Here is a 13,043-nt window from a genome sequence, read left to right on the forward strand (position 1 = left end):
TAGTACCTTTAATGCATTTTTTTCCTGCTTAAACTAGCTAGCACACATTGTGTCATTTTAACAACAGATGCAATAGAAACATTCCTGCACTTTACATGCTGATGTGCTGAGCTCTTTGTGGTTCCCTAAATGTGCCAGGTGGTTCTCTGCAGATCTGCTGTACTCCAACTTCTCCCTTTGTCCAAGGTTCCCTCCTTACCCTATCCCCCCATGAAACCAGTTAGGAGGCTCTGGGCTACAAGTAACAAAAAACTGTCAAAAAATGACTTAAACTATTACAGTTTATTTTGTCTATAAAAAAAAAGTCCTGATGGGTCTTTAAAAATCAAACATAGAATTAATATATAATCTAGATATTCTGCTTCTGGATATGTACCCCAAAAGAATTGAAAGCAGGGTCTTGAAGAGATTTGTACAGCCATGTTATGGCAGCATTATTCACAATAGTCAAAATGTGGGACAAATCCAAGTGTCTATTACAGATTAATAGATAAGCAATATGTGATATATACGTATAATGGAATATTATTCAGTCTTAAAAAGGAAGGTAATTCTTTTTTAAGATTTTATTTATTTATTTATTTATTTATTTATTTATTTATTTGAAGCATAGACAGTATAAGTAGGGGGAGGGGCAGAGGGAGAGGGAGAGAATCTCAAGCAAACTCCTCACTGAGCATGGACCCCGACACCGAGCTCTCACAACCCTGAGATCATTGACCTGAGCCAAAATCAAGAGTTGGACACTTAACTGACTGAGCCACATAGGTGCCCCAAGACGAAAGGTAATTCTGGCACATGGTATACCATGGGTGAACCTTGAGGATATTATCTGATGTGAAATAAGCCAGTCACAAAACCATAAATACCATATGATTCTACTTTTATGATGTGCCTAGAGAGTCTAAGATTCTCACAGACTGCGCAATATTTTATTAGTCTCCGACTTTTTAGTGCACATAAAACACAGAAGAACATAGAAGGCACTTATTAAACATTTGATGAATGATGAATAAATGAATGAATGAATGAATGAATGAATGAAAAAGCCAATGAATGAGATGGCCTCTTCAGAGAAGCTGCTAATAAATGAGCTTAGAATTCTGAATCTAAAACCCACAAGGGAAACCAGATTAGACCACATAACCATACTGGGCTGAGCCTGGGCTTTGCAGAAAGCTTAGGTACAGAGAAAAGTCACCGTCTCAGAAGTCAGATGAGGAAGGAGAAAGGGAAGAGGCAAGGCCTGGGGTTTGCAATCCTCCCTCTGGGCTGGGGCTGTGTCTGTCACAAGCAGCTCGTTTTTGTCAGAGATAGCAAGGAGAGCAGAAGTTCATGGGTCGCGAACTATTGTCTTGTAGTGGGCTAGACTGAAACATCTTCAATTTCTTGTAGGTTGTTGTAGAAGCAACAAAACTTTGATTTTGTTACCAGTTGTTTTCATTTTTGCTATTACTATCTAATCTCCAGGCAGCCAAATGGGCCTGTGGCTACACATGGAGTCCTATTAACATCATTAACTGAAAGTTTTTGATCTTGCCTCCACCTTTCACTTGCCCACATAATTCAACTTCTCCCCCAATTATTTATTTTCCAAGAGTGCCCAAGGGGTAAGTTAGACTCACCATTGCTAGAGTGGAGGTTGCTTGGGTTTGTTACGTTTTTCCTTTCCTGCTCTAGCTTCCCTTTGCACTGTCTACCCAGGAAGTAGCTTGAGGGACTTTTGCCACTTCATGGGGCCTGCTGTGACAATGGTAAGGCCCAAGCCAAGAACATTGTCCTTCAGAGCTCACATAATTGCTTTCTGGGGTCAGCAAAACTGGTGAGAATTGCCATCTCTCCAGCTAGCCCCCAAAGTAGCACTACTTGGACTCAGAATCTCTCATAAAATCAATTCTTACCTCTGGTTCCTAATGCTTTCCATTGGCCCTCCAACGAGCCTAAGATGCCAGGTTGGAAACTGGAAGAGAGTTTCATATTATGGTTAACTCAACATATATTCCCCAACTCTTTTTCCTTTACTGCCTCCACTATGGAGGTCAGTAAAGCTAAGTATTGCCTTTCTGGCCACTCTGGCAGCTAGGATTAGTTACACAACCTCAGTAAACGTGAGAGGCTGTCCTCTTTGTGCTTCCAGAAGACTTTAGCTTTTCTTGGTAGAAGGACAGAAGAGCCTGTTGCCACACTGCTCCCTGTGGCCCCCTGCCTTCTTCTTCCATTGAACATGGATACAATGCCTGGAAATGCAACAGCTGTCTGGGGACTGTGAAAAAAAAAGGCCAAGAGAATTCTTGTCCCTGAAATCTTTGAGCATCTGCATCAGCTTTGAACTACATTCCTCTAGACTCCTTGTGAAAGAAAAAAAGAATAGATGCCTATTCATTCAAGGTACCATTTGTCAGTTAATGAAGCCAAAAGCACGATCCTAGCTGTTACAAGTCTGACTTTTGCACATTATGTGCTTTCTTATAATATGAAACCATCTCTTATAGTCCTGCTTGGCCATTCATTAATCACCCAATGGACACTGCTCACCACTGGTTGGCTCTGCTCACCATTTGCTGCTACTGGAGGAAGGAGTCAGGTCTCCACCAAAGTGATCGGGGTATCTTTTTTCTTTCTTTCTTTCTTTCTTTCTTTCTTTCTTTCTTTCTTTCTTTCTTTCTTTCTTTCTTTCTTTTCTTTCTTTCTTCTTTCTTTCTTTCTTTCTTTCTCTCTCTTTCTCTCTCTCTCTCTTTCTTTCTTTCTTTCTTTCTTTCTTTCTTTCTTTCTTTCTTTCGTGTGTGTGATAGAGGTATCTAAAGGCAGTTACTTTAGGTGGCATTTTGGCTAGGACCAGGCCTGGTATCAAGCTCCCTCTGGCACTGTGCCCTATCTCTAAGTTCTTGATATGGCCCTACAGAAAAATATAGAGGTTAAGGACAGCCCAGCCCTATATCTCTCACAGTGTGGACCCCAGTTTAAGGGCAAGTGCCTGAATAAACCTCCCTAGGCCAGGGCTGTTGGTAGTTTCTTAGGCAGCTGCTTCCCATCTTTAATTTAAAGGAGAGTGAGATCAAGAATACAACAAGAGAATGAAATCCTCTCACCTTACAACCTGTGTAAGTTTGTTGTTGCAAACTCTATTTTATGTAGTTCTAAAGACTCTGGCATTTATTTCACACGAGCATTTCTGCAATAGGACTGAATTCCAGGGCTAAGATATGGATATACAGCCACAAAAGAAACAGGAATTTTGATAAGCTGATGACCTATTTGAAATAATTGAGTCAAAGCGTCATCAAAACGTAAGAGCTTCAGTTTGTCATGTTATTGTTTGAAGCCACATAAGGTCCTCCTTAGAAGGGCACTCTAGGGCTGTCTGTGCAGAGATGGAGAAAGGGCTGATGGAGAGGGGGCCAGGGAGAGTAGAATCACAAGCCGAAGGCACTTACTACTGCATTTGTATGGCAGGTCAGATATACCACTACCCTTTAACACTGTTACCCCAAATGATCCTTCTTACTAGATGTCTCACCACACAAAACAAATACTTCTGTGAAACAAATTTCTGTGAAATTGCTGGGGGTCGGGGGATTTCTGAGGATCCTCTAGTATTGAGCAAAAGATGGAGAGGGACGATAGCTGCTCATACCGATCACACCTTAAATGTAATAGCTATTTTGTCTGTTGTGCTAATTTCATGTATTTTATATTGAGGATAAAAATATGTATTAAGGCTTTTCATGAATTTTCTAGAAACCTCCAAATATTCAACTTTATTTTTCCATAGGGCCTAGAATTCTTTAATAGGAATTATCATAACTTAAAAGTTTTTAGGAGTCCCAGATCTATGATTTAGCTACCATCATGTATATATTTAGTGCTATTGAAGAATTAATATCACCAACTTGAAAAAATGTTTAAAATGAAAAAAAAAATTAGTGTTCAGTAAGAGAAGATGTACGGAAACAATTGCCCCCCTCCATTTTCCTATACTAGGTTTTCTCAACTGTGGTGCTACTAACATTTTGGCTGGGATCATTCTTTGCTATTGGGAACTGTCCTATGCATCATAGGTTGTGTAGCATCATGTCTGGTCAACAGCATCCCCCAGTTGTGATCATCACAAATGTTTCCAGACATTGCTGAATGGCCTCTGGGAGGCATAACCACTCCCAGGTGAGTACCTCTGCTCTGTATGAATGCACCTCCTGTATAGTGGCAGGGTCATGTATTTGTAAACCTGTCAAAACTGTGAGCCATGTGGATCAGACCCTGAGTGGGAGGGGTCCAAAAAACTAAAGTCCTGATAGGAATTCTACTTTTTTTTTTTAAAGACATTATTATTTATTCATGAGAGACACACATACAGAGAGAGGCAGAGACACAGGGAGAGGGGGAAGCAGGCTCTCTTGGGGAACCCGATGCGGGACTTGATCCCGGGACCCTGGAATCACAACGTAAGCCAAAGGCAGATGCTCAACCACTGAGCCACCAAGGCATCCCAGGAATTCTACTTTTAATCTCAAAGAATATGAATGAGATCCAAGTATGCAATCTAGAGCAGCTCTTACCAAAATACCTTTCTTCTTCTCTAATATCCAACCATTATACTCCTCACTGTTTTCCTCCTGAATAGTGAGCTCTCCCATCCACCCATTCTCTCTCACCATCTCCCTCTCCTACATGATGCGTCTGAACATGTCCATGGTCCCTGCTCTCTGTGGCCCCTTGCAAGCGGAGTTTCTCTTGTATTCTTTCTCCTTTGCATTCTCCCTGTGTGGCTTATACCACTTCTATCCTTCTCCCATCCCCCTGCTTCTGCAGTGACAGTCCCAAAGATCTGGTCTGGACCCTCCGAGCTCTTCTCCACAGTTGGGTGTGGGTGGATGGGAGGAACTGAACAGCTAAGCAGTAGCAAATTTAGCAACGGGGAGGAGGACGGGAAAAGCTGGCAACACTCGTATGTGTGAAGGGTTGCAGTTTTGTCACCCTCCTCACAAATGTGCAAAGAAGATGCAGCATTTTCATTTCTCTAAAATAGTTCTTGTCTTCCTTATGAGCCTCCAGCCACTGAAGAGAGAGAAAAATACTCTGGCACACAATTTAAATAGACATTTTCAGTAAATGGTCCTTCTCTTGAGGTAAGACATGCTTAGTCTCTGAGGTATCTGCATCCTTCTTTTCTGTCCTTTCAAGATGGTGTCCGGATTTTTGGTGGAGTTGTGGCTAATAGACCCTGCAGGGACAGGGAAAAGATAGGATCCTCAGATCCTTGCAGAATCTTCTACACCTTTGTGGATTTCTGCTGTGGGCGGGTGGTCTGGACACTGCCCGGGCTGTATCCAACCCATCCCTGGAAGTTCTGTGAGCACCATTGAGACTATAACTACAGTACATGGGGTCTGCTCCCACCTGCCCTGGAAGGCCTGCTTGTGCTGCCTGATGACTCAGCCTCTGCTCTGGCTGCTGCTACAGACCCCACATCCTCCATCTGGCAATTGATGAGGGTGTCCACCCCCAGTCCTATTGCTGATTCACCTTTTCCTTGGCCTGTGTGTGGAGGCCTATTGGCTCTCAACTCAGCTACTTTCCAGGCCTCTTCTCTGGAGCAGATGGGAACATCTTGGTCCAATTTATGCCATACTGGTCCTGGAGACAGCCCAGGATATTATATTCTACTTCTCTCCCAGCCGAATCATGCTATGCTGTTGAGTTAAACCTTGAGGTAGCCACTCCCAGGGTGGTGCCAGCCAACCTGCAAGGCCAGGGCCTCCCAGAGTTCCAGGGATGAAGTCTTTAGAAACTCTCATCCTTTCCTCCACCTACTTCACAAACCCTGCTTTGGGTGGAATCAAGAGAAGGGAGATTAGGCTCACCTCCAAAGCCTCAGCTACCTCTGTCTCCCTTTTTCCTAGATAGTCCACTAAAACTGATAGGGTGGGCGTTCCTCTTTCTCTTCTGATTTACTCCAGGACTTCCCTAGGCAAAACACCATGATCTAGTTGGCTTTTACTGTAATAACAAGAGGGAGAAAAGATTCTAGAAATTCTTATCCTTTCTTTTCCTCAAAGTCTTGCTTTTAAGGTAATCTGGCTGAAAAATTCAAAAATCTTATCTGGAAGCTGAGACTTAACTTTTTCTTTCTGTTTCTCTTTTTCTTTCCATTTGTCCTGTAGCAATCCTAAGCCTCCCTGAGACAACTGGAAACCTCTGCAAGTATTGGAGTGGAGGGAGGTCGGCAGAAGGGAATATAAAAGAAAGCAGCATATGTGGGTACTTCAAGACTATATTATTGGGACGCCTGGGTGGCTCAGGGGTTGAGAGTCTGCCTTTGGCTCAGGGCGTGATCCTGGAGTCCCGGATCAGGTTCCAAATCTGGCTCCCCGCAGGGAGCCTGCTTCTCCCTCTGCCTGTGTCTCTGCCTCTCTCTGTGTGTCTCTCATGAATAAATAAATAAAATCTTTAAAAAAAAAGACTATTTTATCACCATGATATACATTGATGATTTTTCCTACCACATGTCATGTTCTAATGTGGTTGTTCCATTGAGGCCTGCAAGGCTGACACCGCAGCCCTGTGGGTAGACCGCGTCTGTCCAGTGAATGGCCGGAAGAAGACATAGGTCCTCAGACAGGAAACCAGAACTCTGAGGGCAAATCTTAACAGAGGAGAAAGGGCTCTTTGCTATCCTCGATGTCTCTTGGCCTCAATTCACAGGGCCCTCAGGGCTAGGACAGTCCTCCCATTTCCTCTCAAATGGAGCCAGGCCAGGGCTTGCAAAGGGAGACTTCTTTGTAGGGTTGTCCTTCTCTGACTCGACAACTCAAAAGATCCATGTAATAAAATGTTTTTAATGTGAGGACCAATGTAAAGTTATCAACTTATTTTGCCAAGCAAAATGTTAGAAACAAGCCACTATTTATATCATCGATGTTCTTTTTTTTTTTTTTAAGGACTTTTAACACTTAAAAAGTTGGTAATTTTGTTTTAAGGAAGGCATCAGTTATCGATGAGGGAGAAAGCCACTTCAGATGCCTGGAATGGTGTGGGGGGAAGGCATGGAACAGAGGCAGGAAAGAGAGATAGGCAGTGTCTATTCCAGGGGTGGTATTTGTCTATATTCCTTGCCTACTGGATTTGCACCAGGGCCAGTGGGAAGGGGGACTGAAAGGAATATAGGGCATGTCATGGAGATCCTTGAATAATGAGGTAAGAAACTAAAAACTCAGCTTTGAGAGAGCTAGAGTTTCTGGCTGTTTCATGGGAAGGGAATTGCCATGAAGAAAACCATATTTGGGAAATTGAAGTTATGGGTTATGTGCCACCTCTGATGAAATTACTGCCTTTTGTGGGAGAGAGGCTAGAGGAAGGAAAGGGATTTTGGAGAGAAAGGATGGGACCCATTCCATACTTTGACTTAAGCATAACATTTCATGGGAGATGAATGGGACACTTTTTCTCTGTCTGTTGCTATCGTGTCTGTTGGTTACCATCCCATGGCAGGAGTTATTTTAAGAATGTCACAGATACTCCTAATAACTTAGTAGATATGTACAGGGTAGATTTTAACATTTTAGACAATTCCTCTCTTATTCTGTACAGAGCTTGGTTCTTACAAATGCACTCCTTCTGCCTTGATTCACCTTGTCCTAATGTCCATATCATTATATGGCTTATACTTTTCCTTTGGTTCACTTATCATAATAAGTGATTATTATGATTAACATGATTACATCGTTACGTCATCATCACATCATTAATGTCAGCATTTCGGTAATGTTTGTTTCCTCTGCTAGACCATAGGATACAAAAGAAGAGGGTCCCAGTATCTCCTTCACTATCATATCTCCAGTAACAAGCATGGGGCCTTATCTGTGACAGGTACTCAGTAAATATTTATTGCCTGAGTAAATGAACTTACCTTTAGGAAGAATGACTGGAATCATCCTCATCAAATACATTTTACTAAGTGCTAAGTGCTTGTGGGCTCCTGGGTTATATTTTGTCACAGTGTGAGGTTCTTGAAGGCCACAATCAAACACAGTCAAATAACGGATCCCGTGATCTCTGCTACAGGAAGTGGTCTCGGTGGTTGGTGGCGGCCTTCTTTCTCCAGCTCGTGTTCCGAGGCAGAGTGCTAGAGTAGTGCCACCTGTTGGGTAAAACAGAATATCCAGCTTTTTACCCAATGACCTAGCCCTTTACAAATAAACATATGGTAGTCCTAACTTTTGCTGATCCAGGATCTTTTCTGGTATTTTACAATTTTATTTGTTTTGCATTTTTAAATTTGGTTTCATTTCATCAGCCAAACTTACTTTTTTCTTACCTCTTTTAAACAGTAGCTGTGTTTACTTACTTATTTTTTTAAAGATTTTATTTATTTATTCATGAGAGACCTAGAGAGAGGCAGAGACATAGGCAGAGGGAGAAGCAGGCTCCCTGTGGAGAGCCCATTGTGGGACTGGATCCCAGGACCCTGGAATCACGAACTGAGCCTAAGGCAGATGCTCAACCACTGAGCCACCCAAGTGTCCCACATAGCTGTGTTCAATGCCATTGTCTACACTTCAGATAAAGAAATATTCTATAATAAATCGTAGTCAAATATCTATTATACAAGTGTAGTCAGGAATGGAACAATTAATAAAACTGCCTTATGTGCTATGCATGAGTCACTTGCAGATACAGCTATTTGGGAGAGAAGTCCATTCTATAGTGATGGTGTGGCAACACTTTCATCAATAGAAGATTATTGAAAAGAAACAAGAACATGCAGTTCTTCAGTCATGAGTGTAAACATCTGTTGTTATGCTGGAAAACACGAACATAACGGTTAACAGAATCTTGGCCAAATACATTATTAATTACGTTTCATAGGGACACATATTATTTTGGGGGGGACACATATTTTTAAACACTATATGTCAAACACATACACACACCTTGGCCTATTTGTCCACTTTAGGAGAAATGCTTATTGACTTAAATGATGTTGAGTACCCATGGTCTCGTCAGTGGTTTTATTAAGCCAGTGTTAAAGTGGAATTGTTGGCTTGTATATCTCTACTTGTGGATTTCCAAACTCTTTTTCAAAGTTCTGTGTTTTGGTATTTGATATTTTGTCTTTTATTTCCTTTTCTGTCTCCTGGTACTGTATCAGAAGTGGAACCTCTATATGATCCTTTTGTTTGGAAGAATGAGAATAGGAGCATGTTTTCTTCTAGCTGATTCTAGGAAATACTTACACACAGTCATTTGTGTGTATATGTGATGGACTGATATTTCCACCTAGTCTCCCTGTGTGTGTGTGTGTGTGTGTGTGTGTGTGCAGCCTTGTTTGTAGTGATCTCATCACATAGAAATTTGTCAATATTTATTGGCCCATACTCAATCTTGTCCTTTGTGATAATTGTCATCATTTTGGGGCCGAGAATATCTTTTGTTTAAAGATCAGATGTAGGTGCACTTAGTTTTTGTTTGTCTGATTTTATTTTTTCCATTATACTCTATAATTCATTTGAAATTTATTTTAGTATATTGTTGGAACCAAACTTCACATTTCCCCCAAATAGGCAATAATCTCAACACCATTTGTTTAATAGACCATTTACTTTTCATTGGTTTGTGTTCCTTCTTTTGTTATAAACTATATAATTTTATATGTAATTACCAATTTTATAACTTTCATTTCTGTTCCCTTTATTTTTAAATTTTTGTTTTTTAGAGAGAGAGAGAGAGAGAGAGAATATATGCATGCACACGCATATGCACATAAGCAGTGGGGAGGAGGAGCAGAGAGAGGGAGAAAGAATCTTTTTTTTAAAAGATATTATTTGAGAGAAAGTGCGCATGCGTACACACAGTGGAGAGAGGCAGAGGGAGAAGCAGACTCTTCACCAAATAGGGAGCCTGATGCAGGGCTCGATCCTAGGACCCTGGGATTATGACCTGAACTGAAGGCAGACACTTAACTGACTGAGACACTCAGGCGCCCAGGGAGAGAGAATCTTAAGCAGGCTCCACATTTAGCAAGGAGCCCAACCCAGGGCTTGATTTCACAAGCCTGAGATCATGACCTGAGCCGAAATCAAGAGTGGGATCATCAACAAACTAAGCCATCCGGGTGCCCGACATTTCTGTTCCTTTTTTTTTTTTTTTAAAGATTTCATTTATTTATTCATGAGAGACACACACACACACAGAGGCAGAGACACAGGCAGAGAGAGAAGCAGGCTCCATGCAGGGAGCCTGATGTGGGACTCGATCCGGGGACTCCAGGATCACACTCTGAACCAAAGGCAGATGCCCAACCACTGAGCCACCTGGGCATCCCCATTTCTGTTCCCTTAAGCAGCCTGTCAATTTACTGTGCCAATACCACACATATTTGACCGCGATAACTATTTGATACCTTTTCATACCTCAGTCTTCCTCATTACTATTACCTTTGAAATTTATCTTACCTATTCTTGTTTTTCTTCCAGATGAACTGTTAGAATCATCTAGCCACATCTCAAAATACAATGAATAGAATTTTGCTTTACCCCCTTACATCTTATTCAACAAGTATTTGTTAAGAATTGATATAGAGAAGCTAATGAATGTTGACCAAATAATGGCAGTAACATTTCTAAGTCTCTATTTCCTTATATTGCAAAGTGCTTTAAATGTTCTAAAAGATATTTCCTATAATATTGTTCATCAAGAAGTTTCAGAATATTGACATCTGTATGTTTTATTTGGAGAAATGTCTGTTTTTGTTTTCTGCCCATTTTTTAAAAAAGATTTTATTTATTTACTCACAAGAGACAGAGAGAGAGAGAGAGAGAGAGAGAGAGAGAGAGGCAGAGACACAGGCAGAGGGAGAAGCAGGCTCCATTCAGGGAGCCCGACATGGGATTCGATCCCAGGACCCCAGGATCATGCCCTGGGCCAAAGGCAGGCTCTAAACTGCTGAGCCACCCAGGGATCCCAAGCCACCCAGGGATCCCCTTCTGCCCATTTTTTAATCGGATTATTTGTTTGGGAGACATTGAGTTGTATAAGTTCTTTATATATTTTGGATACTAACCCTTTACCTGACATGTCATTTGCAAATATCTTTTCCCATTCTGTAGGTTGCCTTTTAGTTTTGTTAATTGTTTGGATTTAGCAAGATTTTGCTTATTGAATTTTTTTAAAAAGATTTATTTATTTGAGAGAGAGAGAGAGAGAGAGAGAGAGCGCCAGGGGAGAGGCAGAGGGAGAATGGAGAGAGAGAGAGAATCTTAAGCAGACTTCATACTAAGCATGGAGCCTGTTGCAGGGCTCCATCTCACAATCCTGAGATCACGACCTGAGCCAAAACCAAGGGTTAGAGTCTACTGACTGAATCACCCAGGCATCCTTGTTTGTTGAATTTATAACTGTTTTATGGAATAACTGAAATGCCTGAGAGGATTTGACATTAAATTTGTAAACATTGCTTTAAGTGTTTTAAGGGTATTTACTTAGTTCAATCTATATAAGTAGTTATTTGTTAGGGGGATATAATCTTTTAACTTCATAAGTTAATGGAACATTAGCTCAAGAATGAGATACACACACATACACACATACACACATATTTGACCACAATAACTATTTAACACCTTTTCATACCTCAGTCTTCCTCATTACTATTACCTTTGAAATTTATCTTACCTATTCTTGTTTTTCTTCCAGATGAACTGTTAGAATCATCTAGCCACTTCTCAAAATACAATGAATAGAATTTTGATTTACCTTGTTAAGAATTGATATAGAGAAGCTAATGAATGTTGACCAAATAATAATGGCAGTAACATTTCTAAACATTTTCTAAGTAACATTTCTAAAGATAATTATTCTTATTTTTATATTTTTGAACATCTAGATTTATGAATAGAACAACTATGTTGATAGGTGACTTTGAACTTACCTTTTTCTGACTTAAATGAACTGAATATTGATTCAGACACATGTTAATGTGTATATTTCTTTCCATGCTCCAAAATCTACTCTGGACATTAAATCTCAGTTGGTAGTAAGATACCCAACTCATCTAGGTTTTCTGGGGACTACTTTGGTTTCAAAACTGAGAAGCTTGGCCAACTGGGGCAGTAAGTCACCATTACTGGCAGATAGTCCTCTGACCTTTGCAACAGCCCTGTGGCAATCTGATGTGAAATCTGTGTGCAGGGTTATCATTCCCATTAACAGAGGCAGCAACTGGGCTTAGGGAAGTTAACATGGCTTGGTCAGGCCACAGTTTAGTTTATAATTTATTCACCTTTCTCATGTCTTTTTTTTTTTTTTTTAACCTAATGTGATTGGTTATTTCTGAGGTCTTCCTTCCTTCCCCAGTAGAGAACTTGGTTTCTTCTTTCTAAAATAAATGAGTTTTATTTTCATCTGGAGAAGCCACTGTCTAGAATTAACTTCAGCAGTAATCCCTACAAATTCCTTTGTAGAGACATTCAGGAGGTTGACAGCCTTTGCAAGATGAGTAGAAATAAAGATTACAAAGATGTTCAGGGCAACAAAAATAATTTTGTTGATTATTTAAAATATGTTACTACTTATAATTAACTTCTTAATACATTTTTAGTGAGATATAATTCACACAACATAAAATTCACTCAAGTTGTCATTCAATGCTTTTTAGTATCACAGTTCTACAACCACCATCACAATAAATTTTATAACATTTTCCTTACCCCAAAAGGAAGCTCCATACTTGTTAGGAGTCACTCTCCATTTCTCCTCAAGCAGCCCTGACTAATTGCTGATCTACTTTTTATCTTTAAAGATTTACCTTCTGTGGATATCATCAAAATTAAACATTCTTGTGTTTCAAAGGATATTATCAAGAAGATGAAAAGAGAACACTCAGAATGGTGGAAAATATTTAAAAATCATTTATCTGATAAAGGACATATCTAGAATATATAGAAGAACCATGCAATATGTAATCTTCTGTGTGTGGCTTCTTTCACTTGACATGTTTTCAAGGTCCATCCATGCTGTAGCATGCATCAGTACTTCACCCGTATGGC

At 40.5% G+C, this 13,043-nt stretch overlaps 1 protein-coding gene across 1 annotated transcript in view; it reads right to left on the reverse strand.

Moving 5' to 3' along the window:
- Window positions 1-12,028, reverse strand: part of RASA2 (RAS p21 protein activator 2) — a 144,460-nt gene extending 132,432 nt beyond the window's left edge. The window contains exons 1-3 of the mRNA XM_072792477.1: window positions 11,927-12,028; window positions 7,907-8,137; window positions 1,902-1,960 (exon numbers count right to left, since the gene is read on the reverse strand). The gene's annotated coding sequence lies outside the window, so the exon portion shown is untranslated. The remainder of the gene's footprint in view (window positions 1-1,901; window positions 1,961-7,906; window positions 8,138-11,926) is intronic.
- Between the last annotated feature and the right edge of the window lie 1,015 nt (window positions 12,029-13,043).

The sequence above is a fragment of the Canis lupus genome, chromosome 22, assembly GCF_048164855.1.
Source record: "Canis lupus baileyi chromosome 22, mCanLup2.hap1, whole genome shotgun sequence".
Classification (NCBI taxonomy): domain Eukaryota; kingdom Metazoa; phylum Chordata; class Mammalia; order Carnivora; family Canidae; genus Canis; species Canis lupus.